This window comes from Myodes glareolus, chromosome 6 (assembly GCF_982192425.1).
Source record: "Myodes glareolus chromosome 6, mMyoGla1.1, whole genome shotgun sequence".
Lineage (NCBI taxonomy): Eukaryota > Metazoa > Chordata > Mammalia > Rodentia > Cricetidae > Myodes > Myodes glareolus.
The window spans coordinates 90,736,940-90,761,550 of NC_142031.1; the positions used below are offsets into that span (position 1 = coordinate 90,736,940).

The following is a 24,611-nucleotide window of genomic DNA, read 5'->3' on the forward strand; positions in this document are numbered from 1 at the left end:
GTTTCTATAAGGGACAAATGAGATCACTGAGGTTTTTTACAGAAAAGGGAAACAGGAGGGCTTTTTTGGGGGTGTGTTCAGTGGACGGAGAGGTGATCTTTTGGGGTGCAGTGTCTAACTGATAGTTAACTCTCTGCTAGTTCTATAAGGACCTTAGTCACCACTCGAAGGGAACAATTTCAATCCCACAAAATGATTCCATCCGCTCCAGGATACTGCTTCACCATCATGGGCGATCACCCTTTGGTGTGGGAGAATTATCTGTATTCTGTCAATCATGTATTTTAATAGAACGCTGATTGGTCAGGCAGGAAGTATAGGTGGGTCAACCAGACAGGAAGTAGTGGCGGGGCGATGAGAGCAGGAATATTCTGGGAAGCAGGAAGCTCCCTCTGCCACTCCTGCCCAGATCACCAAAGAAGCAACATGTGAGCTGACAGCTGGAAAAGGTACCAAGCCATATGGCTAACATAGATCAGAATAATGGGTTAAGATAAGTCATAAGAACTAATAAGTAGCCTGACCTAATGGGCCAATCAGTTTTATAATCTTATAGAGTCCTGTGTGTAATTTTCTTGGGGACTTGCTGGCTGTGGGGTACCGGGCGGGACAGATACCCCAACAAGCCGGCCCCTCCTGTTACAGCCCTTATTTGGAGGGTAGTCTGTTCTGTAAGTTGCTGTTGTTTGGCAAGGTCCCTTGTCATGAAGAAGCTAATTGGTCAGTCCTGTAATTCCTGGGATTCAAGGTTACTTCAGGAGAGGTACCTCAAGGAGACATTTTTAAAAATTAAGCTAGAGAGGAACAAAGTCAGGAACTCTTCAGGCCAATCACTGGGGTGCTCTTTCAGGCGGGCAGTATAACCCCTGAAGTTATACTGAAGTCCCAGGACTGAAGTCTCAGGACTCCTGTGTGTGTATACAAGCATAAGTGCAGAAAAGCAATACATACAAAATTTAAAATATGTGTATTTGCTGGCTTTCACAGGAGGGAAATTACTTTTGAAAGGTTCAAGAAACGGTCTTAGTTTTCTGTTCATGCTTCTGACTCCCCTGAGGTATTCACAGCCTGTCCAAATCACACCTGAAGTTTTCCCTCAGGCCTCTCTCCCCTTTCACAGTCCCTTGCTGTTTCTGTGCATTGCTAAGGTAGCTTTTTCCTTTCTTCAGGTTCTGGCTCTCCAGACAACTCAAAAGACATGGCCTATGTTGCCATCCGCATCTCAGGAGAGAAGAATGGCGCGTGGGCACCTTGTTCCCCTGGCCCGGATGGTCTGGCATACCTAATGCTATCTCAGATGAACGGAGGTCCTTATCCCTGATGGGACCATCCGAGCCGTGGGCATCACAGAAAAGCACAGGGCTTTTCTACTCTCGGATTCTACGTCACTTTTTCTTCTTATCCTCTTCCCCCAAGCTTAGCTCAGAAGAAAACAAATGTGACATTGTTCAAGCCCAGAGGAAGTGAGAAAAGGACAGGACCAAGACACTGGCAACAGAAGGTGAGGGCTGGCAAGACTCTGCCGGTCCTTTCCAGTTCTCATATTCATCTTCCTCTGTTCCTGCGAAGAAATGTCAGTAGGCGTGTGCCCACCCATTCTATGGACTAGAAAGCACCTGCTGGTCTGCAGCGGGTACCGTGCTGGGCCAACCGACTGGTTGCTGATTTAAGCACATCCCTTGCTGGGAATCTTACTGGCTGTCTTTTCTCATTCTCCTTCTGAGATCCTCGTGTTGTGCCATACACAAGTTCTGTAATTCCACTGCACCTCCCTTTTTCTTTCTTCATAAAATGAAACTAACAATTTTATGATCGCTGAGTGATTGTAGGTTCTCTTAAATGTAAATCACCCTGCATAGTGCTGCCATGCATCAGGAATCCGCAAGTGTTGGCTTCAGGCTTGCTGGAGAGAAAATGTCCCTTATCAGCCACTGTACTGTAATCACTGTCCTGAAAATAAGACCGTCAACGCCACCCTAAACCCACCACCCCTTTATACACCAAGTAGATAGTCTTTCTGCTCCGGTTGCTGGTGGAAGGCCAGCATCTCTGGCCCTGCATGAGCTTTGTGCATCTCTGGCCTTTCAGAGCCTCTGGAACACTGAGCTAATGGATTCAATGAATAAGGCAGAGAATAAACGGAAGGAGAAGGAAGGGGTGAGCACCATGTAGGTGAATATACCCCTCCTTCCACATATTTTCTTTAAAATGTCTGTTGTGGAGCGTGTCAGCCCATCCAAGAGAAGAGAATGAGAGATTTGGGTGGATTTCTTTTCTTATCTTTCTCTGGGCTGAAGCTCAGAGACATACGCAGTGATGGAAACACGTGACTGTTACTCTATGCACTGCTTGGATGCTGCATTCTCCTTGGCTCCATAGCTCATTACAATTGTCTATCCATATCGATAAATATGAAGCATCTTTCATAGCTGCAAGTGATCCCATCTTATTGATATCTCTAATTTATTGCTTGTATGCCTGCTTTTCTTACTCCTAGGACAAGGGATCTGACAAAAGCCCCCTAAGGAAGGAGGGTTTATTTGGTCATAGTCTGAGGATATTGTCCATCACGACAGGTAAGTCTTGGGGCCAAGAGTGTGGGGGAAGCCAATCACATGGCAACCACAGTCAGGGTACAGAGACAGCATGGCTGCTCAGCTCACTCTCTTCCTTTTGTTCAGTCTGAGACCACTGCCTATCAACAGTGCCCCCCACAATCAGGGTGGGTCCTCCCACTTTGGTTCAGCCTTTCTGAAAAAAACCATATGGACATACCCCAAGTGTGTTTCCATGGTGATTCTAAATTCAGTTATGGTTGACAGTGAAGATTAGCCATCACAGGTGCTTTACAGCTATTTATTACCAATTATAAATACTTTATTAAATATCTGTGTTTATGTATCTTAAACATGGCCAGTTCTCTGTAGGGTAAATTCCTAGTAAGGCTACTGAGTCAAAGACATGGTCTTCCAGAAAAGAGGTAATCATATTCGGTTCCATCTCAAGTATTGGGGAACCCTCCCCCCATTATCGCTGTCTCACTTTAAATGGATGATGTGCAGCTTAAATAGAAACCCTTACTCTTATCACATACATCTACATACTTTCTTAATATTTGCAGTAATTCTTTTAGCCCTTTTCATTTTGAATTAATTCTACTATATCCTTTCCTCTTTTCACATGCTTAGCTGATGTTTTGATTTCAAACTTTCACAAAACAATTTTTTTATACATTTTGTATTTCTCTTTTTATTCAACAGGGACATCCAAGTGTACAGAGAGAACAAACTCAGAAACACAAAACATTTCCTAATCAATCATATCGTGCATGGTGTAGACACTGGAGCAGCCACAGCATTAGGTCAGGTGATGTCTTGGCTCTGACGGAATTATATGTTCATTTGTGGTGCTGGGGGGATATCTCAGGTTCCAACCATTTATTAGCAGCAAATTGTGAAGGAAAAACAGGCTGGTGTGTTGACCCTGTGAAAGCAGTAACAGTTTCTAATTTCCACGTGCCCTCTGTGGCATGTGATACGTTTCAGAAACTCACTTAAAATTGAGAAAATAAGCCGTTCCTTAAGTAACACAAAATAGCTCATTTATGAATCTGAGAACTATAGAGAACATTAACCTTGTCTGTCTACCTTCAAATCAACACACATATACACATACAAACACACACATACCACATATAGACACAGACACACACCACCCCACACCCACACCACACGATCATACCATACCATATATACACACCACACACACACACCACACTACACACACACACACAAACCACACTACACACACACACCACACTATACACACACACACACACCACACCACACCTCACCACACCATACACACACCATACCACACCACACACGTTTTCTCTGACTTCACCATGGAAGAATCTACATGGAAGACATTGATTGGCACCTTTCTTGAACCACATTTGTCCCATGAGGCATGGATTTCTACTTAGTAATTGCCATGTAAAACTGATACCATGGTTGAACAAAAAGCCCACTGATATTTAGGGGTGGAGGGAGAGGAGGTCCAAGAGTGAAGCACAGCTTCTGCTCAGCTCTATGAAGCCCTTTGGTGAATGACGTTACAATGCCCAGGATCATGTGTGGAACAAGGCTATCTTGTGATAGATGGAAAGCCAGACTGTGAGGGCAAGCCAGACTCCGCTCTCTAATGACCTACTCTCAAGGGAGTGAACAAGAGTCCCCCAAGAATGACTAATCCTTTCAGAGGGCAACCCCCAGTGATCTATATAACTCCCACAGGGTGCCCCCTCTGAACAGTTCAGTACTTTTTAATTCTGTCTCATAGAAGCACGGACTACCGACACGAACCTTTGGGAGAGCTGCTTGTAAGATATCCAAACCCACGGATAGAAACCAACCAAGAAAGATGAGACCATGGCAGTGGGTGCCAGGTAATGAGAGAGAGACAGGACAGACAGCCATAGGGTGGATGTGGGACACCTCTTCAGAAGGAAAGTACAGGAAATACATGATGAAGGTAGTGGTGAAAAGACCAGGGAGGAGTGTTCTAGACAAAACAAGAGGAGGTCCAGTTGAGGCGGGAAAGCTCTGGGATGTTCCAGGCTCTCTAAGGGACACAAGGCTAGCTGGAGAGCAGTTCACAGGAAAGAGTGGTCAGAGTCTGGGTGATGTGGGCCCAAATAAGAAGGCTGTGTTTCCTTACAAACCCAGTGGGAACTCATTGCAAAATTCCAAACAACAAGGTTGAAATTTAATTTTTTTAAAGGAATTCTTGTGGAAATTAAATCATATGAGAGTATAAACAACTAGCTGCGGAATGCTCTCATTTTTATATTAAATCATACAGAACTCTAATGATCCAATGATGTAATCATATAAATCAACCATATATATATATATATAAAATAGAGTACAAAAAAATCCCACTTTCAAAACTAAGGTGAATTACTTATGAAGATCTCTGAGTGTTACAGTCTGTAAAACCTCTCTCTCTCTCTCTCTCTCTCTCTCTCTCTCTCTCTCTCTCAAATACTTGGTTAAAGGCCTTTCTTTCTTTCTAGAAAAGAAAAATCAGATTTGTCCTTCTGGGAGAAAAAAGTTTGGCACAGGTTCTAAACAAACACAGTAAAACCATATTCTTTAATCTTCTTAGACTCATAAATGAGCTGTTTGTGTTACTTAAGGAACGGCTTATTTTCTCAATTTTAAGTGAGTTTCTGAAACGTATCACATGCCCCAGAGGGCACGTGGAAATTAGAAACTGTTACTGCTTTCACAGGGTCAACACACCAGCCTGTTTTTCCTCCACAGTTTGCTGCTAATAAATGGTTAGAACCTGAGCTATACCCCCCCCATCATGAATGAACATATAATTCCGTCAGAGCCGAGACATCACCTGACCTAATGCTGTGGCTGCTCCAGTGCGCCATGCACGACCTGATAGATTAGGAAATGCTTTGTGTTTCTGAGACTATTCTCTCTTTACACTTGGATGTCCCTGTTGGATGAAAACAGAATTATAAAGGAAGGAGGTGATTACTCCTAGATATGCTGGAGAGGAGGGTTTCTTGTAGATGAAAGGGAGAACGTAGTCAGCCTCCAAAGTGAGAGTCCTGGAGAGGGGGAAGGGGAGAAGTAAGAAAGAGGCATAGCCAAAATGGCTGAGTTACATAGGGGCTAGAGGATCTGGTGAGGTGGGTGAGAAGGAAGCCCAGCCCAATATCTGAGCTGGAGAGTTTAGCGTAGGTGGCAGGGTAAGCCGGCCAGGAGAACCCTGTGACAGATAGATGTTGGCCGAGGTTTCTGTCCCACCTGGTCTTGCAGCTGTTCCATCCCAAAGAAACACACAGAGGTCTACATTAATCATAAACTGGTTGGCCTATTAGCTCAGGCTTCTTATTAACTCTTATAACTTACATTAACCCATAATTCTTGTCTGTGTTAGCCACATGACTTGGTACCTTTCATCAGTGAGGCATTCTCATCTTGCTTTCTGTGTCTGGCTTCCTCTGTGACGACTGTAGACTGACTCTTTCCCCTTCCCAGAATTCTCCTGTTCTTCTCGCTCTGCCTCTACTTCCTGCCTGGTTGCCCCACCTATACTTCCTGCCTGGCTACTGGCCAATCAGTGTTTTATTAAAATACAAGTAACAAATCTTTACAAGGTACAAGACCATTGTCCCCCAGCAAGTAGAGATTGAGGGAGGATGGAAAAACCAGCCATCCGCTTGGTATGTTAATGGATACCTGGGTTACCCATTTGTCTACGTGTTAGAGACACCTGTAACCTTGCTTTCAAGTAAAAATAAGGTGGGTGGTGTATGAGCAGATGGGAGTTGCTTTCAGACAGCACACATTTGACTAAATATAGAGAAATGGAGCCATTTCCTTTCCAAGTCATTGTTTCTCAGAGCGAACCACTGGCAGTAGGATTTTTGCATGCAGGCAGGCTGAATGCCCTTGTTCCCTAGTCCCAAATGTGACTCAAACCCCTGCAGACTCAATGTGGACATCTTTGGTCATGAATTTTCAAGGCTAAATTTTCCAGCAGTCGGAGCCTTAATAAGGTGTTTCTTGTTGCTGTGACTCTCTGAGATAAATGTTCTCGCCTCTACTTTATTTAGGTTCCAGATCTTCATGGGAGATCAGAAACTTTCCATCTCTTAGAACCCTACATATTTGGAGGTGTCATTTTTCCTGTCACCTAGGTCCACCTTGGCAGCCTTCCATTACCACAGGCACCTGTGAAATTCTGCAAACAAAGCTAATTTCCCGACCCTGGTAAGGCAGACATTAATCTAATGTAGGTAAAGGGACACTTACTCATAGGCTGTCAGTCATTGTAGAAATTCTTGTGGGGGATTCTAAGTCAGGTAATTAGAAACCTTTCAGGCATGGGGGTAGGGCCATCCCCCACCCATTCCTAAAATAATTCTCAGCACAAATTTCCCTTTTGGGTCAGAAAGAAAAACTGCACATGCCACCCCCCCCCAGGTCACATGTCCTGACTCTAACAAACTTGATTTGGTGTTTACATTGCTCTTACCTGGCCCATCCACATCCCCAGAATCCTGCCCACTCCAGCCAGGGCACACTCTCTACAGGTCATGGTGGTCTCCAGTTTCCCACTGCCATTACCCTCCCCTTTCACTTCTTTACCTTCTAAAGACAGCTTTGCCACATTCATTTACATTTCTGAAATGCCTTAAGAGAAACAGCCAAGACCGTATTTCAGAACTGAGCCTTTCTTTTCCTTTAAGCCTTAATTTTAGTCTGCACGGGTTAAAGGGCAGGGTAGAATTGTTTCTCCCTGCTAGGACCTCTCCCAATAAGTAACTTCAAGCCTCCTCTGTACCCTGTGAACCTGGGAGAAGTGAAATGTACAGTTCTCTTGACCAACGCGTGAGGACCATCACATAGACTCTTTTTAAGCATCATTTATTGGTAAGAAAGTTCATATTTCTTTAAGAAAATGGGTCTAACAAGGACATGCGCTGATTGTCTCAACACTGCCTTCGGTGGTCACATGTTTATCAAGCTGATCAGTGTAATCCTTTCCTGAAGAAATGGTCAAAGCTAGCTATTGTGACCTCACCATTCCCGCTGCCAGCCTGAAAGAGCGTCCTTGGGGAATGGAGCTAGTGCTCTCTGCCCTACGCGGGTGCACGTCTATCCCAGCCCTCTGGAGCTTTCTCTCTCTCTACCGTGATGAAATCCACAGGGTTCAACAGTCAACTCATCAACAATGAGTGTGCAGCGGGTCGCGGAGGGGGAGGGGGAGAGAGACAAAGACAGAGGAGGAGGCCACACAGAATGTGAGACAGAATGAAATCAGTGGAGCTGCCGGCCAAGGTGTTAAAATAGTTCTACATGGAAGAAGGGAGGATGGGGGAAAGAGTTTTCCCAGAGGAGGTTTTTGAGGGAAAGTACAGCCTCAGGCAGGCTGTGGAGCCTATCAGCAGTATTGTTGCAGACACAGAGATAATTGGAAGGGGAGGGGGGCTTAGAACCATCTTACTAAATCAGAATACTGTAATCTTCCTCAGCTTACGTCATTAAAGACAGCACTTTAAACTAAGAATCTTAAGGGAATTGCGTGGATAGTGAAGTCCTCGGAAATAATCATCATAATAATGGTCACGATAACGAGATCATTGTTTGTGAAACTGCAAACGACGGCGACAGCATTGTAGCTGAGGACCAGCTCACCCATTTTGCAGATGAGCTCACTGGAGTGCAGAGGTCCTTGTCTCACTAGCGGTAAAGCAGTGCTGGGCTTCTACTGCACCTGACGGCTTCCATAAGATCGCTGCCACTGATGTATGTCCCCTGCAGCGCCAACATGTCCTGTATCTCAGAGGAGGGCAGACAGTGCTTGGAGGTGTGATGTGCTCTCAGGTAGAGCTCAAAGCTGGGGTGTTGGGGGGTTGCACAGCCCACACCGTTCTGCAAACTTTCTCGGTAAAAGTAAAGCCAGTTGCGAGTGACGGGGCATGAGAGAGACACATAAGGACTGTGTTTAGAGCCTTCTATCTTCGAATCCCCAGTCGCGACCTGGTTAAGAGGCACAGGGGGGGCTGGGTGGGGGTCTGTTGTGCCTCAGCTGCCATCTGTCTAGCCACACACCAGCTAAGCTTCGCTCCGGAGCTTACCAGCAATCTGGTTCCAATCAGTTATGTTCTGCCTGAGTAGAATAAATCACTTAGGTGATATGCTGACAAAAAAAAAAAAAAAAAAAAAAAAAAAAAAAAAAAAAGGAACAGTCTGCATGCTTGGAAAGCTTAGGAGGATTTAAATTATGTGCTGTCACTTCAGAGAGGCTCCTCCACACCACCACCTCCGAATCGCCTGTGGGAGGGAGCTGCGGAGCCTTGCGTGCAAGCTCTGCCATAACCCAAGGCTTAACATAAACTTCAGGCTCTCAGGTCATTGGGAAAGAACAGGTATATCCGGTTAGGTCTTTTGTGCTTGTCTGCACGCAAATTGAAAAGCGCAAGCGCGTGCAAAGCTAAACTCCTCGGAGCCTCTGGTTCCGGAGAAGGGAGGATGCCTTGGAATGGAATTTGCTCACGATTCCCCCCCACTTTTTTTTTTTTTTTCATGGAGTGAGGGCGATAGAGCTTGTTTACGGGACATTCTTGCGCCTCTGAGAGGCTGAGGTCAGAAAGGGTGGGATGTGAAAGTGGGCCTGGTGCCAGATAGCCTGCTGGGTAGGAGGGCTGCAGAGAACCAGGGGTCAGGGCTTCGAAGGGGCATGGTTTTATGGGGGAGGAGGTAGGGGTGCGGAACTTCAGCGGGTGCCGACACTGCCAAGTTGTCTTGGTCCTGAATGGAATTCACAGATGGAGGTGGGTTGGGAAGGGTGTGAAAGGACTCGCGAACCTTGGGGGACCATGCCCTGAAGGCCGTGGTTGCCTCAGCTCCCCACTTCTTTACCTCCCTTAAGTCTGTCCTGTTCCTAGAGCCGTTCATTTCAGAGCCCTCCAGGAGGATGCCTACATTAGGAGCAGGGTCCGCTCTGTCTTCATGCTCTCTCTCCAACGGGAAGCAGGAACACTGCTCTAACAGCGACAACAGCCTTCTGTCTCAACAGGAGACCTGTGCATTTGGCTCTCCCGTAGTGACATTTCCACTGTCGTCGATTTTCCCACTTAGTATGGTTGAGCAGCAGGAGAGTTCTTGGAACCTGGTAGAGGTGAAGCCAAATTCCAGGTCAGCCACAACAGAGACTTGTGATTTTGATGGATAACTTCACATTTTCCTGCCTTGCTCTGTTTCTCTATAAAAGGGGGATTAGGATAATAGCTATCTCCAGCAGTTGATTGTGAGGGATTAAAGTAAAAGATTTATATCAAGCGCTTGGCACACCACCGGCCTCAAAGTGCTCAGACTATAGTAGTGCTTAATACATTATTAGTAATATATTATTATTGTCACCCTTAGTATTATTGACATAACTGCCATCCAAGATGCCACTGCAGTTTAGGTTTTGGCTCGATGCCTGCTGGCCCCAATCTGAGAGTACCCCCCCTTCTCCTGAGCTAAGTTTCCCCAGCCCACTTGGCTCAGGTATCTCTGACTCAGAGCTACTTGGGTTTGTGGACTAGGTCTCTATTTTCTTCCTCGCCCTTCCTGGGCTTTTAGGCCATCAATCAGAAGGATGGTTGCCATGGGAAGGTGTCATCTTTCTGGCCAGACCCCTGCTGGGACTCCTCTTGAGGTGCTGCCTGAATGTACCCACACTTGTCTTAGGGGCTTGCCTCAGAACGTCAGTATTTGGGGCATCACTTCTTTGAGAGCCACCATTGTGTAACATGAGGGGGCCGGCTTGTTGGGGTTTCCATCCCGCCCGGTACCCCACAACCGGCAAATCCCAAAGAGAAATCACACACAGGACTCCATAAGGTTACAAACTGATTGGTCCATTAGGTCAGGCTACTTATTAGTTCTTATGACATATATTACCCCATTATCCTTATCTATGTTAGCCACATGGGCTCGGTACCTTTCTCAGTGTGACAGCTTACATGTTGCCACTTTGGTGGTCTGCGCAGGAGTGGCAGAGGAACCTCTCTGCTTCCCAGAATTCTCCTGTTCTCATTGCATCACCTCTACTTCCTATCTGGTTTTCCTGCCTATACTGCCTGCCTGGCCAATCAGTGTTTTATTAAAATATGATTGACAGAATACAGACAATTCTCCCACATCATTTCCCTCTTTTTTTTTTTTAAACAAAGGAAAATACCCATAGTCCATTTGTTGGGAATGTGGGCGTAGTATTTCAGGCTACTTCCTGCTGGTTGGGGGCGCTGATGATCTTATGGGGACCTAAAGAAAATTTAGAGTTATAATCAAGTCCTGACTGGAGTATCCTGTGAGTCTTGATCAATTCAGGCAGCAGTCTTGAATCTGTTCTGGATGTAGAACTCAGACATCTGGGCCATCTATTCCTGTCGGAGATTTTTCAGGTGGCCTCCCTTGGTCAAAGGTGATTTTTCTTAACTCAGAATGAATCCACAGTCTCTCATTTTCTGTGGAAACAAAAGCAAAATCTCTTCTCCAAAGTATCATACCTTTTGACTTCAGTTTTGAAGCCAAGGTATTTTCAAAATACCTATCTTGGATTAATTCTGCAGCATTTATAAACAAAAGTCTTTTAGCAGCTGTTGCTCCTTCCTCAGCATTCAAACAATTCAAAGAGAGCATAATAACATACAGTATCACGATTCTCTGTGTATTCTCCATCTTTATGCAGCTTTATTTCAACCTCTATTTCTTTTAATTTTACTTTTAACTTTTGGCTTTTTGAGACAGGTTCTCTGTATATATCTTTGTCCTGGAATAACTCTGTAGACCAGGCTGTCCTTGAACTCACAGAGATCCCTCTGTCTCTGCCTCCCCAGTGCTGGGATTAAAGGTGTATGCTACCACACCTTAATTTCACAGAGATCTATCTGTCTCTGCCTCCCAGGCATTGGGATTAAAGGCATGTGCTACCACACCTTGAAGTCACAGAGGTCAATCTCTACCTCTGTCTCTTGAAGTCACAGAGGTCAATATGCCTCTGCCTCCCAGGCATTGGGATTAAAGGTGTGTACCACCACACCCTATTTCTCCCTTTTTTTTTCTTTTTTACTTCTATGAACTTTAACCTTTACCCTGCATATATTTTTAACACACTATAAACCATTTAGAGGTTTTCTTCGTCTCTGAATCTCTCTTTACTGTATATCTTTCTTTTTATGATCACATGAGTCTTTAAGGAGAGGACTAAAATTGTGGCTTTTACGGTTGGAATTAGCCCATTCCTTGGCTTTCCAGCCTCATGGCTGAGGTACTGACTGTAGCCATTTTTATTGCCACAACTCTATGGCATTTCAAGGTCCCTACCAGCAAGCAAGCTGCAACATTCCGCTCACAGACCACACTCAGTCGGACTGCCTGCCTCAAAGAGTCAGAGTTTGCCCTGGCAGGACAGCCCAGAAAGCTGGCATTTTAAAAAAGCGTAGCTTTTTTCCTGCTACGGCTAAAAACACGAAAAGCATGCATTCAGCTTTTCATCAACGCCATTTAAGTGTTTCATTGCAGGACCTCTTAATGAGCTACAAAGTTTTGCAACTAAAGCTGAGTCAGGAAGCCTCGCTTAGATGAGAGCATTTGCTTGCCTGTAGCAAGCAGAGCATACCCGAGAAATTGCTGCTACCAAGAAAACATGCTTTACTCTATCTTTTCCAAACTTTCACAGGCTTTCTGTGGATTCTGTTATCCACGTGGGCACCATATGTAGCAATTCTCCCGCATCACCATTGTGCCTGGCAACTTTTTACATCACAAGAAAATCAGAATGTTTGAGGTGGGGGTCCCCAAAGGGTGGTCCAGGAGCCCCATGTCTCTGAGGCCCTCTTTTTGAGGGACCCATCGGGTTGAAACTATGATCATATCTTTTGCCTATCTCACTCTCACCCCGAGGTCCCCAGGGATCTCCATGATATTTGCCATCATTAGCAATTGGATGCAGAAATAGGAGAATCCAGCTGTTTTCTGTTAAATTGGAAATTAAAGAGATTTGTAAAAACACAAAGCAATGTTCTTCTGACTAAATATTTTGGTTTTGGAAAATATAATTATTTCCTTAAAAGATTTGTATTACCATGCATTATCTTTATTGTTTTTAATGGACTAATGTATAAATATTTTTTAATTTTTAAGCCTTCATTTCTAAAACTGTAAATATTGATAGTTATAACTCAAGATAAACAATAGTTCCTTGGACTCTAGTAATTTTTCAGAATATGAAGAGGTTGTGAAAGAAAAATGTTAGAGAAATATTGAGCTAAGCTTTTGGCACCATGACCCATGAAGTCATGGTTTTGCTCATCTCCTCCCGAATAAACCTGTCACCTCTGGGGACTGAAGAGTGTGAATTTTATGAGGATTTCAATGTAATGGGTTTGAGTGTAGCGGATCTAGCTACGAAGCCTTCATTTTAGGTTCACACCAACGTTTTCATCTTTTAGCCACTGTTTTAAAGGAAGCTTTGTAATGCTCACTCAAGATTTGCCTGGAAAATAGACATTAAGTTGTACCAGCAAAAGACTAAGGATAACCCAGGCCGGGAGAGGAGGGGAGAACTTGATTCACGTTTGCCATTGGAACAAAGATGGTTGCCTTTTGGGATCTTAGGCTCCTATAGGAAGTCACCTTGTCTGGCCGTGGAGGGAACTTGTATTGCCCAGATCCTTAACAGACTTATAATAGTATGAGAATGCCTATACGTGGTGTGAGGTTGGAAAGGAGAGGCTTGCCAAGTCTTGGTGATGAACAGTAAGTCAATGGCTGCTTGCTTACTGGTGTAGTAATGGTGGCCTTTGGAGTCTGCTCACCTGAGTTCAAGTCTCATCCCTGTATGATGTGGCTGTGGACTGTACCTTGGAAGTTCACCCTCTCAAAGCTTGACCCCAAGGGTGGTGGTGTTAGTGTGGTGAAACCTTTGAGGGGTGGGGCTTAGGGAAAGATAATTTGGTCGTAGTAGCTCTATTTTCATGGACAGGGTAATGGCACCCTGAAGAAGTGAACCAAGTACCACAAGAGTGAATTTGCAGATCAAAGTTGCCCCCAGCTAGTCCTTCTGAATGTAGCTTTTCTGCTACATGCTGCTCTCCCATGTTGTGATAAAGTTAGAGGACCTTTGCCAGGGTACTTCACTGTGCTATTGGGATCCTCCAGTCTCCCTAATGTAAGTCAAATAAACCTCTTTATGTTTCTCTACTTTGTGTATTTTGTGACAGCCACACAAAGTGGACTGATAGCCACCTTCCTTGGCAACCCACATGACTCTTGACAAAAAAAAACCTTTATGCATGAAATAGGCAAACATATCAATCTCTTGAGAGTGCTTTGGAGAAAGATGAAGCAAGATTTAAACACATGGATTGTCTTATGATTATGGTTATGACATAAGAGGAACAACTTCATACTTGGGCCTAGTGGCCTGTATGTAGAACTCAATATGTTGGTGTGTGCATTCCTTATTAAATGATATGTGCAATTTGATTTCGTCCTCTTTAATCTTCTGAAGGAAACCCAGGCTAGTACTCATATAGCTGGGCATTAAAAGAGTACGGACTTAGATCCTCTGCTAGTGGATACATGCCTGTGGTAGCTCATACCCTAGAGAGTCCACCAGGATGTGACTGGACCTCAGAGGACTCCAGGCACAGGCACAGCCCGTCTGCATGAGGTGTCCCTGAAACAGGAGAGTGAGAATCGAAGGACATGACTGCTGGCTGGGTGCCCCAGCCAGCCCCGAGCAGGTCACAGTGCCAGGCTGTCAAAGCTTGGATGCTAAGCCCATCCCTCTTCCTGCACTTAAATTCTTAAAACGGATGGCCCATCGGAGACTGACTCAGCACAAGGGGAAAAAGAAAATTGGAGGTTAGTCAGTGCCAAAGTACAGACTGTTGCTTGTAACTTTTCCAGTTTGGACTGGGAAGGCTTCTGGCCACTTTCCTTCCTGGCATTCAGGAGGGAGAACTGAAGATCTCCATGCCCTGTTTTCTGCTGCGAGCGCCTGTGGCAGGATCATGGTATGGCTGTCATATGGGTCATACGTCCCATGTCTGAAGTCTTGTGCATTTCTTCCCAGGGCTGGAAGAGAAGCAAGCAGATGAACCTTCTAGAAAGAAGTACAGGACTGCTCCTTGGTGTCTATTCCCAGGAGGGCCCCACAGCACACCCTTGAATTTTCACCCAGTCTGGCTCCCTCATCTTTGCTGCCAGGGACTGTTGAAGACTATCCTGGATGCTTCTTTCACCTCTAGGTTGCAAAACACATCAAAGTCAACAGAGAGCCAGGACAAGAGCCTCAGAAGGAGGGAGCCAGCATGGTCCCTCCAGGGGCTTTTGGGAGCGGAGCACAGCAGCTCCCACAGAGGCAAGCCTGGGTGGGGTAAGATGGGGTAAAACAGGGTGAGGAAGAAGTGCCGCAGAGCCACCAGCTGGAGTTGGTGGAAATCACAGGTTGGCCCCTGCTGCTGAGCCTATCTGCCAAGAGTAGACGGCTGGGCGGCTGGGCGGCTGGGCGGCTGGGCGAGAGCCTTTTAAAGGCAGCAGCAAGTGGCCTCCCACAGAACGGCGGTAACTGACTGCTGTCTGAGTGACTGCCCGGAACAGACAGCAGTCTAGAAGCTTGGCATGAGCTTGCTGGTTCGTCCTCACACAGCTCTGGGAACCAGGTCCTGCTGTCATTGCCATTTTACTGACATCTAAACTGGGCCTAGAGAAATGACTTAAAGCAGGGAAGCCACTCAGCTCTACCCGAAGAGCAGCGTTCAGACCCTGGGAGTCTGGCTGGCACTCAGTGCATTACCTAAGAAAGATACGCAGAAACTCAGGGTTCTGAGTCTGGGCTGGCAGGAGCTGGCAGGTGGGCGAGGGGTTACTGTCCTCGTAGCTGCCACACAGAGCTGGCACTTATTCCTGTGACAGAGAATGAAGCACTCCTTCAAGACCGTGGTCTGCAGCTCAAAAATAAAGACTTCGGAAGAGTAGGCATAATACTGATACCACTACTGCCACTGGTTGATTTTTATTGAGAGTTCATTTTGTCATGAACTATATTAATTGATTTCCTCATTTACTCCTCATGACCACTTATTGTGGTTGGGATATTATTTTTTTTTTAAACCTTAACCTTAAACTGGGGAAACTCAGGCTCAGGAGTGCTTAACAGACCTAAAGTCACTATTTATATAAAGAACCCAGCCTTAGACCCACAAGTGCCAACCTCCTGATGAGTGGTGTGCTGGAGGCATGGCTTCTAGTGTCCTGTAAAGCATTAGAAGATTTTGAAAGGCATCTGGGCCTGAGCCTGGGGGGGGGGGGCGGGTGGGCATGTGAAGAACTGTAATTATTTTAGAGTGGGTCTGTGCCGGGTGCTGCTGTTTCTCTCCCCAGACTTCAGGAAGCCTCCCTTTGGGATGAGGAGATCTGGAATCCCCCCCTTCTATTGTTTCACCATCTTGAACCTGGGGTTTTCCTCATTTGTCAGGAGGGAGAGATCTTCTGAACCCAAGCACACAACTCCTTTGAAATAAGAACGAGTTTGGAAGACAGATGATATTTGTAACTTTGTGTCCCGCATTTGCAAAGCTAAGTTAAAGTAACAGGGCTCTGGAAGGGGAGCAATGAGTGCTCTGGCCACATGCTGCCTGGGACAGCTCAAGAGTTATGGGCATGCACCTAGCAGGCCTTTGCAAGAGGTGATGGGGTGAAGTCATTCTACATGTCTGGGTAAGCCTCAACATTTACAGATACCGACAGAAGCAGAAAGAAAAGCGAACTCACTGGAGTCAATAGTATCGGAGTCAAGGACAGCACAAATGTTCACCTAAGTCGTTACTTAGGGTTAAATCATGTCAGGACTGTTCTCCAGGGTCGTCTAAAGGCAGCAGCTCTACATCTTCCTTTGAGGTCAACACTGCTCAGCTGGAAAAGGTCACCAAATAGTAACAATCTGAATAAGATCTATTCATACCAGATATATGCACATAAGTAGAAGGTCCAGGGTCTCTACACCTGGGGTCTGGGAAGCAGTGAGAGCGATGCATCTTTCCAGTTGTTCTGTGTCATCTATTGGCTGGCTCTTGCAGCAAGAATCTACTTACGGACTGTGCAGGCATGCTTTAAGAATGCGTTTCTGGGGCTGGGGTGACGCTTCCATCCAGCTGGATCTCCAGGTCCCTGTGATCCAATGCCCTCTTCTGACACACATGCATGTATGCATAAATAGAAAGCTTTACTGTTTTATCTCATCAAAACAGAAAATAATAAAATGTGTATAATATTGCGATTATAGGATATTGTAAGTGCAGAGCACAGTACAAACCACGGCCCCAAGATCATTGCCTTGAAAAAAATCAAGAGAAGGCCACAGTCACCTGGCCGTAGACAGGCTCTTCAAATGCTTTTACTGTCCTGAGCTAGTCTCCATTTTTCAGGGTTGAAAAAAAGCATAAATATGGTTTTTCTAAACAGATGTAATGACGAGTTTCCTTCTAAATATTTATCTTAATAACCATGGCTCCATGCACTCTCTCGGCCCTCACCAGGGATGCTCCATTTTGCAGGAGATAGTAAATGCTACAGACTGTCATAACTGGTAAGGGGCAGAGAATAGGTGTCTGTGGAGAGTTCAGCCCTAAGTGCCTGTATCACACCAGCTCCCTCCAAGACTCAGGGAGCACCAGAGAAGGGGTAGGGAGAGTGTAAGAACTAGGTTACTTACTAGCTTACTAGGAAGGCTGCTGCAAAACAACGTGTTCTTGGATAGAGCAGGGGCTGTTGGACTTTTGTTGAAATCATGGAAGCTGTGGTTTGCCTGTACAAGACCCATACAAGATGAAGCCAATTAACATTGCAGCACAGAGGTGGCTGGGTCTCTCTCTCTCTCTCTCTCTCTCTCTCTCTCTCTCTCTCTCTAAACTTGCATTGATTGTGGATTTCACATCATGCATTCTGATTCCACTCATCTCCCCATCCCCTCTCATCAGCCCTCTGCCCTTGCAACACCCCCAAACAAAAAGAAATTTAAAATGAAAACCAAAAAAAAAATAAAAGCAAAGAAACAAAACACAAAGAAAAACTAAACAGAGAGAGGAAGAGAAGGAGAGGGAGGGAGGGAGGGAGGGAGGGAGGGAGGGAGGGAGAGAGAGAGAGAGAGAGAGAGAGAGAGAGAGAGAGAAATCTTGCCCTGGAAGCTTCGTCACAGCTTACCATTTAGTCCGTTCATCTCTTCTTGGAAGTGTTCATTGCCACAAGCCATTGGTCTGTCTAGAAGCCTCTGGCTTCTGGCTTCAGACACACCAACAATGGGCTCTCACTGGGGTTCCTCTTGGATATCCTGTTGTCCTGTGTCATGGAGATCCTGCTGTTTTAAATCTGTAGGCTTGTCCCCTTCACGTGCTCCAACACTCATAGACTCGGTGGATGTTGGGGTGGACCAACTCACAGCCCTGATTCTGGGCTAGGTCAGCCTGCCAGCTTTCCCTCATTGTCACTAACGGTGGGGCAAGTTCTCCATCGCTGCCAGGCTCTGGGGTCACAAGAGTGGAAGAGCTAGCCCTGAGCCTCACTAGCTGTAGCCCACAAGACAGTGGGCTCTGTGCCCTTCTGAACATCTGGACTGCACACTAGAACTGACCCTGCTGCTGGGGACATGGGTGAGCCAGCCCTGGGGGTGTGTGAGCAACAGAGCTGACCTCCGGCCTTGGGCACGGATGAGGGGATGATGCCCTCCCCTTTTGCCCTTGCTTTCTGGGGCAGGCGAAAGGACTGGTTGGAAAGTTCTCACAAGAGTGAGAGAATTAGCCCTGCCTGTCACCAGCTGCAGCCCCCAGGAGAGCGTTCTTGCAACCCACCTGGGCCGAAGGGTAGAGCTGACCGTGGTGCTGTGAGCGTGGGTGACCTGGGTCTGAGCGCGGGACAACTGGCCCAGCTCCTTGCTTCAGGCTGCGCTGGGTGAGGTAGGGGATGCAGGGAGTGGGGACTCTTGATGTCCAAGCCAAACTGAGCAGCTATTGGTAGACTATGGCCACTTTAGGATGAGCAACCAGTATTCTTCAGGAGAGTGGCCCTTACTACGCTGCCCATGCTCCTGTGGATGGCTCCATAATCAGGCACAACCAGGCAGCACTAATTGGCCTCAGTGGGTTATTCAGAGAAAGGGAGAGGAAGGGAGGGAGGGAGGGAGGGGGAGGGAGGGAGAGAAGGAGAGAGAAAGTTGGGAAGGGAATGTGAAGGATTTCAGACCGAGTTGGAGGAATGGAATTGGGGGTTGTAGATGATAGAAATACATTGTAACCGTGTATGAATTTCTCAAAGAACAAATAAAAAATAGTACATGCTTAAAAAAAACAAACAGAGCAAAACAAAACCAAAACCCCCAAGAGCATCAACATGACCTCCAGGGCCGGAAAATTATCCCCAAGCTGTAAGATGTGTCTGGGAAGAATAAATGTAAAGTTTATATTGAGAAAAATAAAACATTAGTTGAAAAGTGGGCATTTCAAGGCTGCGCCAGCTCTCAGGTGCATTCTCACAAGGTGAGGGTGCTTCTCGATTGCAGCCTCAGCCAAGTGTAACTATTCTAACTGGAGGCACTTAGAAAGGACAAGACAGCAGACCTGGGATATGTTCAGTTCCAGGCATTTGCTTCAACAGGAATATTAAAAACTTACATTGTCCAGGAGGCCCAGACACTGGACACAGTGCTAGAAACCAGGTTATTCAAATGATGACTAAGGTGTCAGGACATTGTTTACGTGACGGGAGGATGGTTCAGAGGCAACACGGTGGCTCTCCTCAGGCATGCCACTTAAAAGGCATGTTTGTTCAGATGGATGTCAAAGAGTAGCTCAAGGTTTATTATACTATAACAAGGTTCATTCTGGAACTTTCTTGCTTCTGAAAAGAGCCGTTTAGTATCCAGAACTTTCTCACTAAAGAAATGGAAAGGCTGTAGCGTCTTTAATAGCAGAAGGGGTGAATTCCATTGAGGTCAAGGCCAAAAATCGCTAACATGTCATTATCCAGCTCTTATGTTCTCTCTGGGATTATGAAGGAAAAACAGCCACTTAGGTTATTTAACTACCAATTATTTTTTTTTCAAACCTTGGGCATGAGTACAACTTTTTTTTTTTTCAAGCCTGAATTTTTATCTCATTATGGTAAAAGAAGGAAACTTGGGAGTAAAAAAGACAGATACAATACCAAAATTAAGAGGGTAAAGGAACAAAAACAAAAGCCTAGCCCTGCAGCCTGGATCTGCTGTTAGCTTTCCCGGAGCCAAGTCTACATTCTGTCTTTTTTTTTTTTTTAATGGGAACTTTGTTGAAATATATATTTTCTTAGTAACCTAAGAAACCTAGTAAGTTAATTAGTAACCTAGTAAGCACATAGCTTTAGAAAAGGAAAGTGAAAGACAACATCCTCCATTTGTCTACAGAGTTTCATGTGAGGTCAAAGGATCAGGGGGAACAGGGCCTTTATCCCCCTGCTCTTGTCTGAAAGGCACATTTCAGAACTGGACCAGGCTGTGGCAGAACCCCAGAGGATAGACGCACAAAATCAACCATAGACCGTGGCGTCCTTTCCCTTCCCGTGGCCTCATTGCTGCGCCCAGTTGTTCTAGTGCGGTGGCTGGAACACTAGATAAAATGATCGCAAAGTTTAACGTTCAGGCCGACTAGTTTGCATTCTGCTCCCTTTCTTCTTTCTTAATTGTTCTTTCCCCCACTCCTCCTCTTATTTTCTTTGTTCCCACTTTTCTGCCCCCATCCCGGTCTGCTCTTTACTCTTCCATGAGAAAGAAAAGGGTTCAAGGAAAGTAGAAAGTATGTGGGCATGGGTTTATATGGGGTGGGCAGAGAGGTCAGGATGTATGTAGCTCAGTGATAGGACACTTGTATGGCATGTATAAGGCTCTGGCTTCCACCCTTCAAAGGGAGGGGGAAAGGAAGAAAGAAGAGAAGGGGAAAGGAGAGAAGGGAGGGAGGGAAGAAGGAAGGAAGGAATCTAAGAAGGAAGGAAAGGAAGGGAGGAGGGGAGGAAAGGAAGGGAGGGGGGAAGGAGAAAGGGAGGGCGAAAGGGAGCTAGAGTTACAGATAGATAGAACTGCAAGGTAGGGAAGATTGGAGAAAAGTTTGCCTTGGAGGAAAGGAGACGTGGGAGCTGGAAATGGACCCAGAGAAAGGGAAAATGAGAACACAAGAAGAACAAAGGGGAAGAAAAAAAGGCCCTAAAGGAAGGCAGCCAAGAAAAAAGGAGGAAGCAAAGCGGTTGGGGAGGCTGTTGCTGGTACAGGATCTCTGCACCAGCTGCTGTGTCTATGGCTTGGAACCTTGAATGGGAGATGTGAGAAGAATTCTGAGAACAAAATCAGGATCTGTGCATGGATGGAAAGATGGGGTGGACTGTGGTGGCTCCTTATCTTCCTGGTGCTTTTTCCATCTTTCTTTTTCTGATTATAAAACAAGTTCTTAACTATAGTGTGAAACCCAAATACCAGCCTGGCCTTTCAGAGTCCTTCTAGGACCTTGGAAGAGATGGTTTTCTTCTCTCAGGGTTAATGGAAGGCTGCCTGTGGCCAGCTTCCCCAGCATGTGAAGGAATTAGAAGAATGAAAATCAGCGGAAGTAGAGACAAGGAAGAACCACTTTGCCTGGGTCGTTCCATGCTGTGAGCGGTCTTACCTAACCCTCTGAGCTGGTGCGTTTTTGCCCTGTGTAAACTTCAGCTGGGTCTTGGAGTCAATACACTATAGAGCGTTTTAAAACCCCTACTTTAAACCATTCTCTAACTTAACTGCTCTTTCTGAAAGTTGGTTGCAGGAGAGAAAAAAACAGAAAGAAAGAAAAATTCAAGTTTGAGATTTCAGAGGGCAAAATCCTTTACCCTTTCTGTTTTGATGACAGAGAGGGGATTCCTAAGGTAGGATCCACAGGTTGGCTGAGAAATTCTGATGGTTATTCCAAAGCCCAACACAGATGATTGGCTAAGAGAGAACAGAACCCCATTTTGAGATGGATCAGGAATATATATCAGTGCTTTGGATCTATCTATCTATCTATCTATCTATCTATCTATCTATCTATCTATCTATCTACCTATCTATATTTATGCTAAAGTTTTAATTGAGGACTAAGTAGTCAGCCCCTTCAGTGACATTTGTACTAAAAAAAACCAAAACCCTGGAAGAGCCTGAGACCTAATGATGGTGCTCTATGGCCAGTCACATTGGTGTCTACGCCTACTTTGATAAGAGCCTATCTCCCCGACAGCATTGGTCCAACTGGTTCCTCTACATTCTGAGACCCCGTCTAGAACAGGAGCTGTGCCCAAGGACAACATTTTGCTGTGGCAGGCAGGCATGCACACGATGATCTAAAAGCTACACAGCATTTGTTAAGCAGGAGTGTTTAGCCTTGCTTTATATTTTAAAATAGCAGTTGACTTGGCTTGAAGGCAGCGTCCACCTTCTCTAATTCTGGCAGAGATGCTATGAGATGTGCTGGGAATGTGTGCCAGCCGGTTGCAGATTCCTATCTCCAAACCTAGTGCGGCGGGAGAGTCCCAGGTCACTAGTCAGGGTCTTGCAAAGCTGAATATCAAAAGGTTGCACAAACTCCTTTGGAAGAGCTTATTGTGGTTTGCACGTGTCTCCAAAGAGTGCATGTGTTGCCTTAATTTCTCAATGTAGCGCTGGTGCCTAGGGGAACTTCTAGACACTGGGAACAAAGAACATGCTGGGTTATGGCCTCTTCTGGGTATGCTCTGCTCTAAGGGACTGTGGCCATGGCTGCCCCCTGCCTTCTCCCTCTTCTCAGGAGCTGGGATAATGCTCTTGGAGGGCGTTCCTGCCAACTGAACTGTGATCCCAAATAAACCTCATTTCCTCTGTAAATGGACCAGTCTCGAGCCCTTTGTTACAACAAGAGGAAAACAAACTAAGACAGACAAGCTGGAGTCGTGCAGCTCTGAGAAACCGAGGTTTATTATTAAACTAATGCCCTTGCCCCCCAGGCCAACTTCATCTCTGATCTGAGTACTCGACCGTGGTGTATATAAAATCTCATTCAGAAAACAGCAGAAGTTACCGAAAACACTTATAAAAAGGCATTTTTTTTAGCAGGCCATGCATTTCATTCAAAGATGTTAGACACTTTTTCACAAACTTAACCTTTGTTAAGTTTCTTTATAATGTACTCAGTTATCCCAGCTTCAGCTGTGAGGCACCTTCCACTGGCCTCCCTCTTAAATGCCAGTTTAAGTGTAGTGAGCATACCTTTTTCTTGTGAGTCTTTCAATCCTCGGTCATGAACAAAGAGCATCAAATTCTTCCATCTGATTAAAAAGGTATTGCATGTACTATGTGTGTGCTTGTGTGTTCTGGCACAGGTGGGGAGGTCAGAGGATCACTTGTTTACGTTGGTTCCCTCCTTGTACCTTGTGGGTGCCAGGCATCTAGTTCAGGTGGTCAGTCAGGCTTGTTGGTCAGCGCGCCCAGGTGTTGAGCCTCTGGCTAGCTCTTGGCTGATTAAAAAAAACTATCTATATTTATATATTATATAAATTATATATGATATATATTATTTATTTTTAGCAAGAAAGACAGCTTTGGGCCTCTTAAGTGTGCTTTTACTCCGTATAAACCTGTATGAGGAATTTGGGGTGGGACTTTGGGAGTTCAAATCCTGTCTCCGCCTCTAGAGACCTGTGTGACTTAAGTCCCATAATCTCTCTGAATCTGTTTTTTGTAAAAGAGACAATAACACAACATTGGGAGTGGGTTGTCCGGGGGATCACACCAATAGCCCGGAGCTACAATTCCTGCTTGATTAACGAGAAGCAATCTATCTCTTCTACGGCTCGCCCTTTCCAGAGCCTGGCAGAAACCTTGTTCTCACAGGTGTTTTGAAAGTACGATTCTATGCTTTAACCCGTAGGAACAGGAGCAACTCCTTCCAGGACCTTGCGTCACACTTGGGAAGCGTCCCCATGATCCACAGCCCCGCGTTTGGGAACCAGGCTGCGGGAACGAGGGTCGAGAAGCCAGCTGAGCATCCTTCGGGCAGGCCCTGCGGGCGCAGCTGTGCGTGCGTCGCCAAGGGTGGTGGCGGCAGGCACCCCGCCCTTGGCCGCCGCCTCGGCGTGTCAGGTGGCGTGAGAAGCGCGGGAGGGGCGGCCGCGAGCAGCGCCCAGGGAGATGACTGGAGCCCTACTTCCCAGAAGCGGCGCACGCAAGGCACAGCTCCGCACGCAAGGGGGAGGTGACAGCAGAAACTTTTCAACCCGAACGTTCGCAGGCTTGCAGAGCTGCCTCCTCCTCCCACTCACCGCCCCCTCTTAGGTCTCTCTCGCACTCCAGAACTGCCTCAAGCTTGGATCGGAGCCTGAGTGAGACCAGAGCAGTCTCGCGCGTCCAGCAGGTGGCGTGGCCCTTACCTTTACAAAGCGGGAAGCCTCCAGGCCTGCCCTGCTTTGTGTGCTGCAGAATGGTCTGCGCCTGAGGCAGTAGGATAGCCGCATTCAGGGTTTCCTGATCTCGCCAGCAGAGGTGGAAAGATGTGTGCACACAAAGGGCCACATTGTAGGGCCAAATGGTTTGCAAAACCTTAAGATAAAAATAAATGCAAGACAAACCGTCTCAAACCAAGCTACCCCGGTACCTAAAAAATGGCAAGTTTCCTTTTCTGGCTTGGTGCCTAAGGATCATGAGCAAGGCACCAAGCTCGAGTCACCTGGAGGAGGAGGGCGTGCTCTCTGCTCAAGCGCGCAGAGGCGTGGGAAATTCTGTCTCAAGCTGGGTTCTGGGGAAATCGTGGGGTCTTGACCGGGGGATAACTGATGACAAGCCGTTATCGCCACGGGAAAACTTTTCAAGGAGGTTTCCAACAAGACTGCCAGCTACTTTTTCAGAACGGTCCGAGCACGCGGAGCCGACTTCCCATTGGACCATCCTTGGGTCACCCTGAGCGTGGACATGAGACCTGAGAGTCCGAGTCCAAGTCCCGGACTTTCACGGCGCGCCCCGCCCCT

At 46.2% G+C, this 24,611-nt stretch overlaps 1 long non-coding RNA gene across 1 annotated transcript in view; it reads right to left on the reverse strand.

Moving 5' to 3' along the window:
- Positions 1-24,448, reverse strand: part of LOC125388271 (uncharacterized) — a 300,518-nt gene extending 276,070 nt beyond the window's left edge. Inside the window, exons 1-8 of the long non-coding RNA XR_015738159.1 lie at positions 24,314-24,448; positions 24,018-24,186; positions 17,790-17,924; positions 17,302-17,394; positions 16,682-16,777; positions 16,362-16,502; positions 15,385-15,494; positions 10,522-14,663 (exon numbers count right to left, since the gene is read on the reverse strand). This is a non-coding gene — a long non-coding RNA (uncharacterized LOC125388271). The remainder of the gene's footprint in view (positions 1-10,521; positions 14,664-15,384; positions 15,495-16,361; positions 16,503-16,681; positions 16,778-17,301; positions 17,395-17,789; positions 17,925-24,017; positions 24,187-24,313) is intronic.
- Between the last annotated feature and the right edge of the window lie 163 nt (positions 24,449-24,611).